Source organism: Amia ocellicauda, chromosome 10 (assembly GCF_036373705.1).
Source record: "Amia ocellicauda isolate fAmiCal2 chromosome 10, fAmiCal2.hap1, whole genome shotgun sequence".
NCBI lineage: Eukaryota > Metazoa > Chordata > Actinopteri > Amiiformes > Amiidae > Amia > Amia ocellicauda.
In genome coordinates, this window is record NC_089859.1 from 40,828,918 (window position 1) to 40,847,788 (window position 18,871).

An 18,871-nucleotide genomic window follows, 5' to 3' on the forward strand; every position below is an offset into this window, starting at 1 on the left:
AAGTTCCTGGTTGAGAGGCGCCTCTTCCCTGGGCGAAAAGTGAAAAAGCTTTGGTGCTCCACAGCACAGAGAGCCCTGGAGCTGCTCTCCAAGAGGAGGCTTTGCCAAGTCAAACACATCCTCATCCACACCGGCACTAACGACCTGAGTGCCCGCAGGGGCGATGTGGCCTCAGCCCTGAGACAGGTAGCAACGAAAGCCACAGAGGAATTCCCAACTGCCAAAATTTCCATCTCCACACTGCTGCCCCGCACAGACGTGCCCCTGCACATCATCCAGGCCATCAACGCAGAAGTGTCCCGAAGATGTGCCCTCCTCCCCAACGTCCACCTGGCACACCACTGAGACATCCAGCCACATCACCTGTATGACCACGTCCACCTCAACAAGACGGGTGTGAGGATCATCTCAAAGGTCCTCAAGGACACAACCCTGGGCCGAAACCCCACACACCCCCACCTCGAGACCAGGAGCAAACCCCCCAGCCCCCGGCCACATCCCCAGCCACCGGCTCCACCCCAGCCCCAGCCCCTGAGACCCCGCGGCCCCATTCCCCACCCCCCCATCCCCAGAGGGCCCGTCCAGCACAGCAGAGCGGACAGCCGGGGACCAGCACAGCCACACAGCCACGCAGCAGCGGCTTCCAGAGCCTGGAGGCCCGATGCTGCCCAGCTGGCCCAGATAAGGCAACTCCTCAGTGTCATCTGTTCCACACTGCTGAGTTAACTGAGCCTCAACACACATATATATGGTTGTGGAGATGGAGAGTAAGAAAAAATGTGATTTAATTATTCTGATATTTTGATGCAAAGATAAAATCTTTGAGTGATTATTATGTATATCCATATATAATTATTAATAGTAATATAATATCAGTTGTAGACCACAAATTAAACTTTCTTATGTAGAAGAGACAAGTATAATAAAATATATTAACATGTCCTTTAAAATAAGCAGTTGGAATATGCAGGGTTTACGCTCCTCAACTTTTGGAATGAAGAGCACAGGCCCTGAACTGATCAACACTGTAAATAGTTCAGATGTTTTCATTCTTGTAGAGACTTGGTGCTGTGCAGATATGTCTATACACTGGATGGATACAATGGATACAGGGAGCTGATTGTGCCCTCCTATAAAAAACCCAAAGTCAGGTGTGGCAGGGCCTCGTGGGGGATTATCGTGTGGTACAGGGAGGAGCTCCGAGCAGCCCTATGCCCAGTACAGAGAGGAGACACACACCTGTGGATGAAAATCAGAAAAGACACCCTACAAAATAACACAGATATATACCTATGTGCAATTTATATGCCACCCGCAGACTCCCCCTACTATAATGAGGAAGGCTTTCATGAGCTTCAAAACGAAATCTGCCACTTCCAGACCCTGGGCTCTGTACTGTTGTGTGGCGATCTCAATGCCAGGACTGGCAGAGAGATGGACTACATCAATACAGAGGGGAACACACACCTGTTCGGAGACTCCCCGCTGTGCCACACACACACCTCCACACTGACACAGCCACGACAGCGTGGTAAACAAGAGCAGGAAGCAGGTAGTGCGCCTATGTAAAAGCCTGGGTCTATATATCATCAATGGCAGGACCAGGGGGTACTCTCTGGGGAGATTCACATACTGCTCGGCTCTGGGCAGCAGTGTGGTGGACTACGCCATAACTGACCTGGACCCATAAGTCAACAATGCGTTTATAGTCAGACAACAATCTCCACTATCAGACCACAGCCAAATAACACTTTACCTAAAAAGATCAGCGCAGCCACAAGTCAGAGCCAAACTTCCCACAAAACTGGTCTCCCTGCCACCCAGTTAGAGATGGTCAGAGCCCAGCACAGAGAACTACACAAGAGCCCTGAATAGTGATGAGATTGAAAACATGTTAGACAGATATCAATCCTCACACTATCAAATAAACCAAAACGGAATAAACTCAGCCACCAAAACACTGAATGAAATATTTGAGAGACTGGCTTTAAAATCAAACATTAAAACAATTAAAAACCAAAATATGAAATCGTCTAAAAGAAAAAAAGAACAGTGGTGTGACCAGGAGTGTGAAACTTCTAGGAAACACCTGAGACATCTCTCCAACACTAAACACAGAGAGCCCGACAACCAGGAGGCTCGCCTACTGCCAGGCCCTGCGGCACTACAAGCAACTCCTCAGTAAGAAAAAAGACCACTATATGGGCAGAATAAATACCCCAAAAACAAAAAATGAAATACCAATTCAAAATGGAGAAATCTGGAAAACACACTTTGAAAAACTTTACCAAAATGTTGAAAACAATCCAAAGCCAGAACAGGTTAAAATATTAAAAAACCTAAATAAATTGGAAGAAATCATTAAGAATAACCAAAATCCCTTAGATAACCCATTTACAATACAGGAACTAAAACATCAACTCAAAATCCTCAAACCCAGGAAAGCCAGCGGCCCCGACAGCATCAGCCCTGAGATGCTGAAGCACAGCAGCCCGCAGCTGCAGGAGGCTCTGCTCAAACTCTTTAACCTGGTACTGAGAGCCGGGTGTTTCCCTGAGGTCGGGAATCAAGGATTGATCACCCCGATTTTTAAAAGTGGAGACAAATTAGACCCCAATAACTACTGGGGCAGCTGTGTGAGCAGTAACCTGGGGAAGGTGTTCTGCAGTATCATCAACGCCCAGATACTGGCCTTCCTTACCAAGCACAGTGTCCTGAATAAGAGTCAGATTGGCTTCCTACCAAAACACAGCACAACCGATCATATTTACACTCTACACACCCTCATAAATAAATATACCCAAAACAATAAAGGAAAAATATTTGCCTGTTTTGTAGACTTTAGAAAGGCATTTGACTCAATCTGGCACAAGGGATTATTTTATAAACTTCTACAGAGTGGTGTAGGGGGTAAAGTTTATGACATCATTAAATCAATGTATTCTGAAAACAAATGCGGAGTTCAAATTGGCAACTCAAGAACAGAGTTCTTCACTCAGGGGCGGGGAGTGAGACAGGGCTGCAGTCTGAGTCCAACACTGTTCAACATCTACATCATCGAGTTGGCCACAGTGTTGGAGCAGTCTGACGCCCGCAGCCTAACTCTCCATGACACAGAGATCAAGTTCCTGCTCTACGCAGACGACCTGGTGCTGCTGTCGCCCACAGAGCAGGGGCTTCAGCAGAACCTGGCGCTGCTAGAGCAGTACTGTCAGAAATGGGCCCTGGCAGTCAATCTGGACAAGACCAGAGTTATGGTTTTCCAGAAAAAAGCCCCATCTCAGGGAAACAGGTACCGCTTCACTCTGGGCAGCACTGGATTAGAGCACTGCACCAGATACAACTACCTTGGCCTGACCATCAGTGCGTCAGGGAGCTTCAGCCTGGCTATAAACGCATTAAAAGACAAGGCACGCTGGGCATTTTATGCCATAAAGACACAATTTGGGAAAACAACAATACCAATAACTATTTGGATTAAAATATTAAACTCCATCATCCAACCAATCCTGCTATATGGGAGCGAAGTGTGGGGTCCCCTCATGAACCTCAATAACAACAATTGGGACAAAAGCCCCATGGAAATATTCCACCTAGAATTTAATAAAAACATCTTACACGTACACAGAAACGCCCCCACGGCTCTGAGGCTCACAGAGCCCGAACACACAATGACCAAAACAACAACAATTGGGAAAATTGACATGTACCTGAAAAGCAAATACACAAAAGATTAGAGACACGAATTAGAATTACAAAACAAATTGGAATGCTACCGGGCCCTGAATAGAAACATTACATTGGCTGAATACTTAAAAATCCAAAATATAAAAGAGAGACAAAATCTAACTAAATACAGGCTCAGTGACCACAGCCTCGCCATTGAAAAAGGCCGCTACAGAAAATTCTGGGTTGCCAGAGAAGAGCGGCTGTGCAGCCAGTGTGACCTAGGGGAGGTCGAAACACAGGCGCATTTCCTGCTGTCCTGCCCTAAATACACAAAAATCAGGGAGACATACTTTAAAATATTAAAAATGCATATCCCTGAGTTCAGCATGATCCCCGATTGCTGCAAACTCCCCGTCCTGCTGGGAGAGGAGGAGCGCACTGCCTTCTTAGCAGCGCAATATGTATCCACCTGCCACAGCCTGCGAGACAGTGTGTAGACACCAGCCTGTGGCACTCCATTTGCAAAACAAAATAAAAACAGTGATTTTTCTGATGTCATGACACAAATTTTGATACAAACAACAAATATGGTTTATATCCTACTTAATTTTATTTCAATGTGTACTATATTTGTTCCACTGAATCTTGTATTGCAATGTTTTGTCTTGATTGATAGAACATTTGTATCTGCTTTGGCAATATTGTGATAGATCATGCCAATAAAGCACCTTTGAATTGAATTGAAATGAATTGACAGACAGACAGACACACGCACACACACACACACACACACACAGACACACACACAGCCAGCCAGCCAGCCAGCCAGCCAGCTCAGCCATGACATCACAAGCCTCTCTCAGCTGACTGCTATGACATCACAGAGCATGAACATTCCGTTGCTTGCCGTCTGTCAACCACTCAGTCACTGCTAGCCAGACTGGCTGGCTGGCTGGATGTGGGGGCTGCTTGCTGCTGCTGTGTACCTTAGCAAGCTTATTTGCTTGACCGGCCTTCCTACTCCTCTGCCCACATGCCCACCTATGCCCGATCTGCTGTTCACCTGGATCACAGCTCCGCCCCAACAAGGCAGATCCTCCCAAAAATGGTACAAACTGATCCACGTTCCCCTCCACAGAAAGCTTTAGCCCAAAATAAGGGACACATTCTGCCCAATATGTCAGCGCCAACCACAGCCTGAGGGACACAGTGACACACGAGCACCGGCTGTAAATATAATGTAAATACTCGTTTGTAATGCATGTCATTGTATTTCAAAAAAGGAATCTGGAAATGGTATACCTATTTTCTTTATTTGTATGTATTAAAGATCACATTTTATTACATTTTCTTTTTCTGTACTTCATTACATCTTATTGTGATTCATAATTCTATTATTTATTTTCCGTGTATATGTATGTATGTATGTATTGTGACAAACCAAGGGGCAGGGTCATACATGGCAGATATGTCAGGCCAGGTCTGCTGCAAGGTGTGTACTCTAGGGTAGAATACCGACCCTAGGCAACTACACTCCCCAGAAACCCTCAGGCAGCCATTCTAGCACCTAATGTGGTCACTTGGTGTTACTTCCTCAATTATTCACCAGGTATATAAGGCGGGCCTGAGAGAGAGAGAAGTGAGAGACAATAGGGTGAGTTATCTGGAAAACAGAGGTAGCTCATAAGGAGAAAGCCAAGACTTATTTATTCCAGACTTTGTTTAAAATAGAATGATTATGTAAGATTAGTTACAACTCCAGTGTGAGTTAGGTTTTGTTTTCAGATTTGTTTTGTTTGAAGTAAACATACAGGCACAGCCCTGTATTTGCAACCTCCTCCCTGGGTCATGACTGGTTTTTACTCCTAAGAAGATCACAGAGAAGACCCGCACATGTGTACAGCCAAGGCGTTTTGTCACATTTGGTGTAGAATGCGGGCAGCACCTCATGAAACCCAGACTGGCTGAGTGAATTTTTTTATCCAAAAAAAAAAAAACTACAGGCTGTAATAGCCCAACAGGAAGCGACCAGGGTGCAGCAGGTGGCTCACCAGGATGCTATGCGGATGCATCAGGAAGCACTGCAGGTCCAGCATGATACAAATAAAATGTTTAGAGAAGAGCAGGAAAAGGTGACTAAAGAGCTGAAAGAGAGTGTTGAAGCACTTGCAACCAGGATTGGGCCACAGGGGGCTGCAACCCATTCCACTCCCCGCACCAATCACTTTCTGCAGAAAATGACAAAACAGGACGATGTTGAGGCCTTCCTTATGACCTTTGAGAGGACAGCAGAGAGAGGGATGGCCAAAAGATTCCTGGGCAGGGCTTGTGGCACCTTATCTGGCAGGGGATGCACAGAAAGCGTACTTTGATCTGGAGCTGAAGGACGCCCAGGACTATGATAAATTGAAAGCGGAGATAATGACCCGATTGGGCGTGACCACCGCAGTGAGGGCACATCGGTTTCAGCAGTGGGCCTACCAACCAGGACAACCAATCCGAACGCAGATGTTTGATCTGATCCATCTGGCCAGGAAATGGCTACAGCCAGAGGTCCATTCATCAGCCGAGGTGGTGGAGGCCATAGTCCTTGACAACTACCAACGCTGTTTGCCCAAGGACGTTCGACGCTGGGTTGGCCAGAATGAGGTGCTGTCCGCTGACACCTTGGTGGCCATTGTAGAGCGGTTCTATACAGCCGGAGCAGCAGAGCATGTACCGGAGGTTAAAAACTCGTTCCCCAGGCCATGACGAACCAGCGGACCGGGTAAGATGGTTCCAAAGTACTCTGGGAAACATGACGCGCTGGATTGGAAGAAAAGAGCAAGACTGGGGGGGGCAAAGGTGGGGCCTAAAGCCGAGACTAAGGGTTATAGGGGGTCACCATCACAACCAATTGTCTGCTACAATTGTGACAAAGTAGGACATATTGCGGCCCACTGCCCAGGTAGAGAGGAACCAATGCAATGTAATGTGTGTGATATGGGGAAAGAGAAACCGGTATTTTATGCCTGCCCTGTTGGGACGGATGTTTTCATAGGCGGAGTACCTAATCCAAAACACATGTGTACAGTGATAGTCGATGAGAAAGAAGTGGCTGCTCTACTCGACTCTGGCAGTATGGTTACACTGGTCACAGAAAAATTAGTAGCGACCAACAAGCTGGATAGACATCAGGAGCTCAGTATCACATGCACACATGGTGACACACGCCCCTATCCCACAGCCCTTGTAAACATACAGACAGAGGCCGGGAAACTAGATTACGAAGTCGGTGTGGTACCCAACATGCCATATGATGTGATACTGGGACGATATTTTCCTAATTTTGGAAAACTAGATAGAAAACATAGTAAATTGGAAATGCACACTGAAAACTGTAAGCCAGAAGTTGCCTCGATCCCACAACTAGAGCTAAAAGTAGACCTGGTTCCAGTTGAGTCGACAGTGAAGGTTTTGGTTGGGGAAAATTAAACTGAAAACATAGGGGTGGAATGTAGTGACGTAGATGACCCTATGGAGGGTGAGGAACCCAGCACTAGCAGGGTGGGTGAGAATCCATTCATAGAGACCCCTGAAGCTGACAATGTAGAAGTGTCAGTGTTAGAGGGACTCCCCACTGATTTTGGCAGCGCACAGGTGCGAGATCTCACTCTACACTATGCTAAAGAAAATGTGAAGGTAGTAAATGGGACCCCTATGACTACTGCAGACCCGCCAACAGCTTATCCTTATTTTATGGTAAAAAATGACCTATTGTACCGTGTAAATAAGATAGGGGTGGACATTGTGGAGCAATTGCTAGTTCCCACCCCATTCAGACGAACAGTTCTCAATCTGGCACATGGGCATATCCTGGGGGGACATCTGGGGATGGACAAAACCAAGGATAGACTCCTGAGGAGGTTTTACTGGCCAGGCGTACATGCAGACGTGACAGAACATTGTAGCTCATGTCCTGAATGTCAACTACATGCTCCTAAACCAGCCTTCAGAAGCCCACTGGTCCCTTTGCCCATCATAGAGACCCCCTTTGCTAGGATAGCTATGGATGTGGTGGGACCTCTCCCGAAATCAGCCAGAGGGCATCAGTATATACTGGTTATTTTGGATTATGCCACCAGGTACCCAGAAGCCATTCCACTGCGGACCATGGCTTCAAAAGGTATTGCAAAAGAGCTAATGTTGATGTGTAGTAGGGTGGGGATACCGAGGGAGATATTAACAGATCAGGGCACACCCTTTATGTCTAAGGTTATGACCGATCTGTGTAAATTGTTGCAGGTTAAGCAGTTGAGAACATCAGTCTACCACCCACAAACAGATGGGTTGGTTGAGAGATTTAATAGGACCCTGAAGTCCATGCTAAGAAAGGTAATCGATAAGGATGGGAAAAATTGGGAATTCATGCTGCCCTACTTGATGTCTGCCATTAGGGAAGTCCCACAGGCTTCCCTGGGCTTTTCGCCTTTTGAACTGTTATATGGGAGGCACCCCAGGGGGATATTAGACATAGCCCGTGAAACGTGGGAACACGAGTCCACTCCTTTCCGGAGTGTAGTCGAGCACATCAATGCTATGCAAGAGAGAATAGCCACAGTCACTCCCATTGTGAGAGAGCACCTAAGGCAGGCACAGGAACACCAACAATTCGCCTATAATCGTCAGGCTACACTGAGGGTGTTCCAGCCTGGTGATAGGGTGTTGGTGTTGGTTCCCACTGTAGAATGTAAATTTCTGGCTACGTGGATGGGACCTTATGAGATTATAGAGCGAATACGGGAAGTGAACTATAAGGTTCAGCAACCCGGCCGCCGACCCCCAGAACAAATATATCATGTCAACTTAATAAAAGCCTGGAAGGACAGGGAAGTGTTGATGTTGACTTACCCCCCTCAGCCACTAGGGACACCGAAGGTGAATATTGCAGCTGCCTTGTCACCTGACCAGTTGAAGGAGGTGAACGACTTGATAATACGTAATAGGGAAGTTTTCTCAGGCATACCGGGGCGTACCCATTTAGTCTCTCACAACATTGTGTCTCTCCCAGGAAAGAAGGTAAATATGAGGCCTTACAGGGTACCAGAAGCTCGCAGGAACACTATTAGAAATGAGGTTAAGGAAATGCTGGAGGCAGGGGTTATTGAAGAATCCCACAGTGAGTGGTCCAGCCCTATAGTCATGGTTTCCAAACCTGATGGCTCCTGGAGATTCTGTAATGATTTTAGAAAGGTTAATGAAATTTCAAAGTTTGATGCATACCCAATGCCCCGAGTAGATGAATTGTTAGAGAATATTGGGAATGCTCGCTATATTTCAACTATTGACTTAGCCAAGGGCTACTGGCAGATTCCCTTGACCCCGGGTGCCAAAGAAAAAACAGCCTTTGCAACCCCAGATGGTCTGTTTCACTACACAGTGATGCCCTTTGGCCTGCATGGTGCTCCTGCCACCTTTCAAAGGTTGATGGACCACATACTTAGACCACACAGGACGTATGCGGCAGCATATTTAGATGATGTGGTCATTCACAGTCCAGATTGGGAATCACATTTGTCTCAGCTCCAAGCGGTATTGGATTCAATACATGCAGCAGGCCTGATGGCTAATCCAACCAAATGCAATTTGGGGTTGGAAGAGGCCAAATACTTGGGCTATACAGTAGGGAGGGGTATGGTGAAACCCCAAATATCCAAGGTTGAAGCCATAAACTCTTGGCCTAGGCCTGTCAATAAAAAGCAGGTTAGGGCATTTTTAGGGTTAACTGGGTATTACCGGAGGTTTATTCCCAACTATGCTACCTTAGCGGCCCCTCTGACTGATATGACTAAGGCTACAGAACCCAATATGGTTAGATGGGGTGATACAGCAAACCGGGCTTTCCGGAGCCTACAGGAGGCGCTCTGCCGCAACCCCGTTTTAATGGTACCAGACTTTCAGAAAGAATTTATAGTCCAGACGGACGCCTCTGAGGTGGGGATCGGAGTGGTTTTGTCCCAAAGAATGGGTGATCACGAACACCCGGTGTTGTTCCTTAGCAGAAAGTTGGAATCCAATGAAATAAATTATTTGGTAGTTGAAGAAGAATGTTTGGCAGTGAAGTGGGCTTTGGACAGTCTTCGATACTATTTGTTGGGCAGGCACTTCACCCTGATCACTGACCATGCCCCCCTCACTTGGATGCATCGTTCGAAAGACAGGAATGCCCGTGTGATGAGGTGGTTTTTGAGTCTCCAACATTTTCATTTCACCCTGCAGCACAGGCCAGGGAAGGCCATGGGGAATGTTGATGGGCTGTCCCGGGTGCATGCTTTTTTGCGGCTGTCGCTCGACCTATGGGGTCGCAGCTGGGGGGGAGGATGTGGGACAAACCAAGGGGCAGGGTCATACATGGCAGACATGTCAGGCCAGGTCTGCTGCAAGGTCTGCACTCTAGGGAAGAAAACCGACCCTAGACAACTACACTCCCCAGAAACCCTCAGGCAGCCTAATGTGGTCACTTGGTGCTACTTCCTCAATTATTCACCAAGTATATAAGGCGGAAAGATAGAGTCAAGCTAGAAGGTCAGGCCAGAAGCTAGTTTGATTTCTGTTTGTTATTTACGATGAGAACCTTGGAAACAATGTCAAACGGAATGACCTACGTGCCTGTTCCCTAAAACCATGTGTAGACCTATGGACTCTGTTCTATAATGATATATGTTCTGCTTAGTTAGCCTTTAAGATAACATAGTAATGACTTTCTAGCATGTATGCATGTATGTATGTATATATATATATATATATATATATATGTATGTATGAATGTATGTATGTCCAATTGCTTTGACAATACAAATGAATTGAATTGAGAGGGAGAGAGAGAGAGAGAGAGAGAGAGAGAGAGACAGACAGACTGAAAAACAGACAAACAGACACACACACACACACACAGACATACACACACACACACAGAGCCAGCCAGCCAGCCAGCTCAGCGATGACATCACGAGCCTCTCTCAGCTGACTGCTATGACATCACAGAGCACGTACATTCCGTTGCTTGCCGTCTGACAACCACTCAGTCACCGCCAGCCAGACTGGCTGACTGGCTGGATGTGGGGGATGCTTGCTGCTGCTGCGTACCTTAGCAAGCTTATTTGCTTGACCGGCCTTCCAACTCCTCTGCCCACATGCCCACCTATGCCCGATCTGCTGTTCACCTGGTCACAGCTCCGCCCCAACAAGGCAGATTCTCCCAAAAATGGTACAAACTGATCCACGTTCCCCTCCACGGAAAGCTTTAGCCCAAAATAAGGGACAAATTCTGTAACAACATAATGGATGCCCACCCAACCTGTGACAAAACTGAGAAAAAAGAAAAACGCCAGTCCTCCTGGGGGAGGGACACACAGCCACCCTGGCTGCCCAATATGTCAGCGCCTACCACAGCCTGAGGGAAACAGTGACACACGAGCACCGGCTGTAAATATAATGTAAATACTTGTTTGTTATGCATGTCATTGTATTTCAAAAAAGGAATCTGGAAATAGTAAACCTATTTTCTTTATTTGTATGTATTAAAGATCACATTTTTTTACATTTTCATTTTCTGTACTTCATTACATCTTATTGTGATTCATAATTCTATTATTTATTTTCCGTGTAGATGTATGTATGTATGTATGTATGTATGTATGTATATGTATGTATGTCCAATTGCTTTGACAATACAAATGAATTGAATTGAGAGGGAGAGAGAGAAAGAGAGAGAGAGAGAGAGAGAGAGAGAGAGAGAGAGAGAGAGGAATATGAGCTCCTAAAAAACATTTGTTTTTATACATAAGCGGATTTAATTTGTCATTTACAAATGAATATATAGCACTATAAACATACACAGAAGACATGGAATAGAAATTCAGAAGAAAAAGTATTCAAAAAATAATAATTTTAAGAGAAACACAAAAAGAAGAAAGCAGAGAGACAGTTCAGGAAGAAAAGTCAGAAAAGAAAAGCTGAAGACAAGAATTGGAGGTAAGACCTTTCACCTATAGAGACAAATAATTAAACAAAAAAATATGTATTAATAAAATAAATAAGCATTCTCAGTAGTTGACTCAGCCAATGAAAATGCAGAGCTCCAATTTGAATAGAGTGACAGTAGGAGAGAGCCCAACTGCCACTGAGACGGATACAAATCTATCGAACAGCAGTCTGACTGCAGAGCTGCCTTTTGAAATCCGATACCCTGAAGACATTCGCTCTGCACAGGCTAAGAAGGACTACAAACAAGCTGTGATGAGAGCATCTCCTGAGACCCTCATCCTAGACTACACCGGTAAAGGAGAAAACAGGGTCAAGAACAATCTACTGTTCTACACTCAGTACCCCACCGCCTTTCACAAAACCCTGTGCCAGACATACCCCAATAACAACAAGAGGGGCATTAGCAGAGGCAGGCAGATCTCAGTGCTGGTAGAGAAAGACACAGACAGTGTGATGCTCACTTTTAATGTATACCACAACGGGACCATCATGGTGCAGGACAGCGAGAGCAGCCTGGACCAATTATCTCTCGGCTTCCACACCTCAAAGCAGCAGACTGAGGTAGAGAAACACGAGCCAGAGCCGGCCACCCTGCAGTCTGCCCCCAGCCACACGGAGCCAGACAGTGCCCCATCTCCCACAGACTGCCCCCCTGTCTCCCCAAAACTCTCCAGCAACATTAAAACACTAAAGGAATGCCTATCAGTGCTGGAGCTGAAGTTTGCGGAGTTCAGGGACTAAAGATGCACCACAAGGCTGAGATCCATAAGCTGAGAGCAGCAGTGAGAGACCAGGAGGAGCAGAGCCAAACCCTGAGGACGGAGCTGCACAGAGCGAGGGAGGAGCTGACCAGGACACCCCAGCACAGCCAGCTGAGGAGCCTGCAGAGCCAGCTGGAGAAGCTAAGAGAGGAGCACAGAGACTGCACTGCACTGACCCCACAACACCTCCAACCCCTGACGCACCCACTGACGCACCCACTGATCCACCCACACTCCCCACCACTCCTGACACCCCCACTATCACCAGACCTGCCACTAATACACAAACCCCTGAAACGCCACTCCCCTAAAACACACCCGCTGCCCCCACCACTCCCGACGCAAAACCCGGAGTGGCAGGTCAACACAGAGGTGGTCATTCTGAGCGACTCCAATGGGAAGTTCCTGGATGAGAGGCGCCTCTTCCCTGGGCGAAAAGTGAAAAAGCTTTGGTGCTCCACAGCACAGAGAGCCCTGGAGCTGCTCTCCAAGAGGAGGCTGTGCCAGGTCAAACACATCCTCATCCACACCGGCACTAACGACCTGAGTGCCCGCAGGGGCGATGTGGCCTCAGCCCTGAGACAGGTGGCAAAGAAAGCCACAGAGGAATTCCAAACTGCCAAAATCACCATCTCCACACTGCTGCCCCGCACAGACGTGCCCCTGCACATCATCCAGGCCATCAACGCAGAAGTATCCCGAAGATGTGCCCTCCTCCCCAACGTCCACCTGGCACACCACTGAGACATCCAGCCACATCACCTGTATGACCACGTCCACCTCAACAAGACGGGTGTGAGGAAGGTCCGTTTTTAGTGTTTCTCTGAACACATCCAAGCTTACCTAGGCGCTACATATTATTTTCAATTACCCGTAATTCTGATCTGTATTTTGGCTTGTTAATAGAAGTTATTGAAGTTGGACTCCTAATTCAAAATAACCAATATGTATCTCAACGTAATTTACTGACAGACATCACTCTTTATCACTTTCACTTTTGAAGGAACTGCTTTGTATTCTGTGTATTGTTTTATTGTAGTGCTGCTTCCTTTCTTGGCCAGGTTTTACTTGCAAAAGTGATTTTATTCTCAATGTAAGCTCAAAGTCAAATAGTTTAAATAAGAAAACAATGTATTGAAATGAGAACATCATGAACCTGTGTAATTGTGCTGAAGGACAAGCACTGAAAGCAGAGAGAAGTTTGTGTTTGGCATTGAATAGCCTTAAAGAAAACTATGCCGTTTTTGGAAACTTTCATATTTAAGTTGAATGTAGGCAAAAACATTCCAGTCACTCTGAAGAGAGAATACAGTTTACTGTTCGAATAAGTAGCCCCTGAATTGAAGATAAAAATCAAAAGTGCTGTTCGTAATTAGTTTACACTTTTACATCAGATGTCTTGTTTTTGCGTTCCAAATTGAGGAGTTGTGGCATATAATGTAAATGAAGTTACTTCACTAGTAGTGCGATTTCTACGTTGTGTATGTGTGTTTGTATATATGAACTCATACATTTTTTAAAGATTGTATTTGGAAAACAAATTCAGGTATAGCACGTGTCCCCCTTTTGAATGGGTTCTATATATAACATTTTAAAACGAATGGTTCTGTGTAGAACGCTATGTTTGGGGGTTCTTCATGTAACCCCTTTGAAGGGGTTCTACATAGAACCATAAAGGGATCCACCAGAGCGATTACTCGAGGAACCCTTTATGGTTCTGTGCAGAACAATTTCTTCTAAGAGTGTGGAGTGTCGCCACACAATTTCTCTCAGAGGGCTTTTGACCAATGGCAATCCAATCCTGAATGACGTCACCACTATCCTGTTGTACTTTATGGGAGAGATGTATTAAGTAGTTTATAATGAGAAGAATAACAATAATCACCTGTTTTTCATAGGTTTTGTATCCATGGTCTCCTTCATATTAGGAAAGGAAGTTGATCCATAGCCTACTCAGAGACAACTGAGAGTTGGTCTCTGAGCAGCAGCACAAAGGGGTCGAGTCTCTCAATGTCCGTGTGTTGGAGATATTCCACCATATTGGTCCCAGCCTTTAAAACAATGTTAAAGAAGATGTTAAAGATATTGTAGAAATATATTGCAGAAGAGCAGAACTACAATCACACTTTTTCAATGCTATTGCTGTTTTCTACCTCCCTGGTGAGGTACCAATGCGGGAAGTTTGAGAGAGTATTTCTAAAATGTGTATGATCCAATACACACAGTTATTTAAAAAGCTGACGTCTTGTACATGCTCACCAGAACCAAGCCTAATTAAATAACACATTTAATATTAAATAAGTACATGTGCAGTAGCCACTTGGACAATTACAGATCCCCAGGTCAAAACACAACAGAAAGACATGGAAGATCGTATTTTCAAATCACATCTGTGGCCCCCATAACTGTAATTTGGTATTAGTGGGTCAAAGGATTTATTTGGTTCAAGTGATAATAAGATCATATTTTGAAATGAAACACTACAGGATGTCATATTTAAAATGACTGTGAGTACCTTTCTTTAGTGACGGTTCTGAGGGGGGCAGGGATTAGTTGTGCTAATTGGAGCTGTGAAGTGTGCAGAGAAAATACAAATGTTTTCTTTTAATATGAAAACAAAGAACTTTTTTTTAACACCGACCTGGGATTGTGTTTCTTTCCAAGTTTCCTTATTGTTTCTGAGAAGAGACTGTTCACTTGCAAAGTGAACTGGACCCGTGTGACTCGCAGGTAAGGAGAGCCCGTGTTGAACTAAGATGGCTACAGTGAGTTTTCCTGGACAAAGCTCGGGCAAAGGATAGCGCAGAGTGCACCTGCACCTGAGATTGTGTTGAGAAGCTTTGTGATAAGAGCAGGTAAAGAGGGAAAAGAAACACAAGTATTTTCTTTGTTTGAAGAACACATTTTGTTTTAACTGAAACAGGACTACAACTTTTGAAAGGGAAATAGTTGCTAGTGCACTGTATTTTTATTGAGTTTATTAGAAGAAAAAAGCTTATATTTTGGACAGAACGAACTCGTTTGGCATGCAACTAGCAGCAAACGATGTGAAGCAAACAAAACAGTTAGCAAGTTAGCAAGTTAGCAAGTTAGCAAGTTACAGTCTGTCCTAGGTCCGGGGGTGCTTATGGTTGTTTATGGGTTCCCTTACCTTAGCCAGTGTCATGTACAGGTGTCCGTACCTTACTGGAGTGTTTGTTTTTATTATAATATATATACATAATATAATATATAATAATGTAATATTTCAGATAAATCGTCACAGTGAGTGACACCAGCATTATTGGTTTTTTGAGAAATAAAAAAACAGAATGTAGAGAAGAAAATGTTGGAAGGAAGTTGGGAGAAAGACTGGTCTCCGAAGGAGCACCGGGACTGGTGGAAGCAACAACAACCAGATAAGACAGAGAAAGGAATTGTGATATTGTGTCAGGTTGGTGAGAATCAAGAAAAGAAAATAACAGAAATGGAAGATCATCATAAACAGTAATGTGAATTGAGAGCAGAAGTTGTGAAAAATACGATAGAATTAATAGAACTACAAGGCAAATTAGAAGGGCAAGAAAAGTGGTCAGAAAAGGTGAAGGTGTAGGTGCGCGATGTGCTGCCGTGTTAGGAGCGCGTCGCGACACAGATCACTCCGAGGACGACAGGCCCGATTGGGATGATTTAGATCGCAAAGCATGGGAATATGAAAAAGGAGGTTTTGCTAGCGCTCCTCCCCCATATAATCCGGAATATAAATCAATCACTGATTTTGGTTATAATAATACATTGTATCCAGATCTGACCGCTCTGAAAACGGTCCCAGCTGCACCCATGCAAGTCAAAACTAGACAGAGTAAAGAGGAAGGTCAATCAATAGTCTATACGACTAAAACCCATGTCCCCTTCTCCCCAGGAGAAAAAGAAATGATATGGGTGTCCCTCCCAAAATTAAAACCAAACCAGGGTAACACAACTTTTTGGGATATTCTAGATGAAAAGATGGTTATTCACCTCCTTCACCCGCACGATGTACACATCATCGTGAAGGCTAAATGTCCGCCCAACATTTGGATACAGTTACTACGAGAATATCAGACCGGGGAGTGGGCTAATGTAGCCTCTACAGATGAGGAGGAAATAACAGAACTTTTTCACAATGGATCAAGAAAACTGAGATAGTGAAATAATGAAATAATCGAGTGGGATTATTTGACATTTTATTCTAAATAATCATAAGCTTAAATAATAAGTTATAAGGGCTGTTTGAGACACTGCAGGGTCAATAAAACATGCCACAGATCGGATATCTGAATTATCTTTAGATATCAATGTGTATGTGCTTTGTGTGTTTATGAATATGTATAGTTTGAAGGTGATATAAGGTAAATGTCTATGTTTTGGCAATCATTTTAGAATTATATTTAAAAATGTAACAACAGATTTATCATATTCATGAGGATCTTTGGCTCTATACAGAGTGCCTCAAGCATCAGAAATCAGAAAGAAAGACTATTATAAGAAAAGTAATCCAAAATATACATTGAATAAACAGATGGATAATAATAGTAATACATAAATAGTCATGGTGTCTCCACAAGAAGAACCAGAATTTGTTTGTTAAACATCATGTTATGGACAAGCTCTGTCAAAAGTCAAATTCAAGGAAACGAAAGGCTAGAAGAGAGCCTGGTGCAGCCCTGACAGCCTGTGAAAGCAGGAGAATGTAAACAGTCTGGTGACATGTTACAGTCTTTCAGAAAATGTTTGGTTATTGGTGCCTAGCATATAATACCTGAAATGAAAGTCAAAGTAGACCATGGTTTTAAGATGAGTGATGTAGGAAAAGGGTAAGATACCGCAGAAGTATAAGATTACAACTATAGAATAAGTAAGCTCAAGTAATATAAAATGCTTTACAGGAGAAAAGTAAGAATGGAAAGGAAGAGTAAAAGAGAAGGTGTCCTAGGATTATGGGAATCATTATTGAGATCAATGGCCTATTGGCTAATATTTTGTTAGGTACATATATGACTTCAATAAACGAATAATGGAGTGACATCTGTATAAATATAAATAAAACATATTGATAAAAAAACCTGAATACATTTCTTGTAAGAAATTAAGAATAGGAGAAAGAATAGCTGTTAGAATGCAGAGCAATGTTAACCAAAGTTGAAGAGGGTTTGAGTAAGTTGACGAGGGTCTGAGTAAGTTGATAAGGCTTGGGAAGCAGGAAAAGGTGAGTTTGATGTGTGTGAGACAAATGTGCTGCCACTTTTAGCACAGAGAGCTTCTGATGGTGATTGAATGAAACGTGGGAAAATAAATAAACTTGATGTAGGATAAATGAATAAATAATTGAATGAGATATGAGCCGCAGAGACCTCCCACATTGGAAAGTGGACTACAGCAGATAATCCTCTCCTCTCCCAGGGCAGGGTGATTAAGTGGGGACGCGTGTGAAGAGTGCAGGTGGACCCAGGTGAGTTGTGAAAGAAAGAAGAAACAAAAATAATAAGGCACGCGTGCAAACAATCAAAATAATACTAAGTGAATAACAAATTAAACAATAAAGTGAAAGATAATCAACACACAAAATAATGGCAATATAGAACCAAACAAAATACACAAGCCATATTGCATAAAGTGAAGTGAAATATAAATATAATAAGTAATGGTGATTAAGGAGCTAATTAACACCGTCCGTGACATTTACATTGGTTGGGTGTGTGGATACCAGTAATAATTTTTGTTTTATTGAAATACAAAATAATTCTATTTTTCCGAAGTGCTGAACTTTAATACAGTCTAGAAAGATTAATATTTTTTGTCTTGGGCTATATTATTATTACCATAGTTTTTCTATTGTATAAGTATCTTGGAGTAGAGGCATAGGTGGGCATGTGGGCAGAGGAGTAGGAAGGCCGGTCAAGCAAATAAGCTTGCTAAGGTACGCAGCAGCAGCAAGCAGCCCCCACATCCAGCCAGCCAGCCAGTCTGGCTGGCAGTGACTGAGTGGTTGACAGACGGCAAGCAACAGAATGTACGTGCTCTGTGATGTCATAGCAGTCAGCTGAGAGAGGCTCGTGATGTCATCGCTGAGCTGGCTGGCTGGCTGGCTGGCTGGCGGGCTGGCTGGCTCTGTGTGTGTGTGTGTTTGTGTGTGTGTCTGTTTTTCTGTTTGTCAGTCTGTCTGTCTGTCTCTCTCTCTCTCTCTCTCCCTCTCAATTCATTTGTATTGTCAAAAGCAATTGGACATACATACATTCATACATATGTATATATATATATATATATATATATATATATATATATATATATACATACATACATACATGCTAGAAAGTCATTACTATGTTATCTTAAAGGCTAACTAAGCAGAACATATATCATTATCGAACAGAGTTCATAGGTCTATACATGGTATT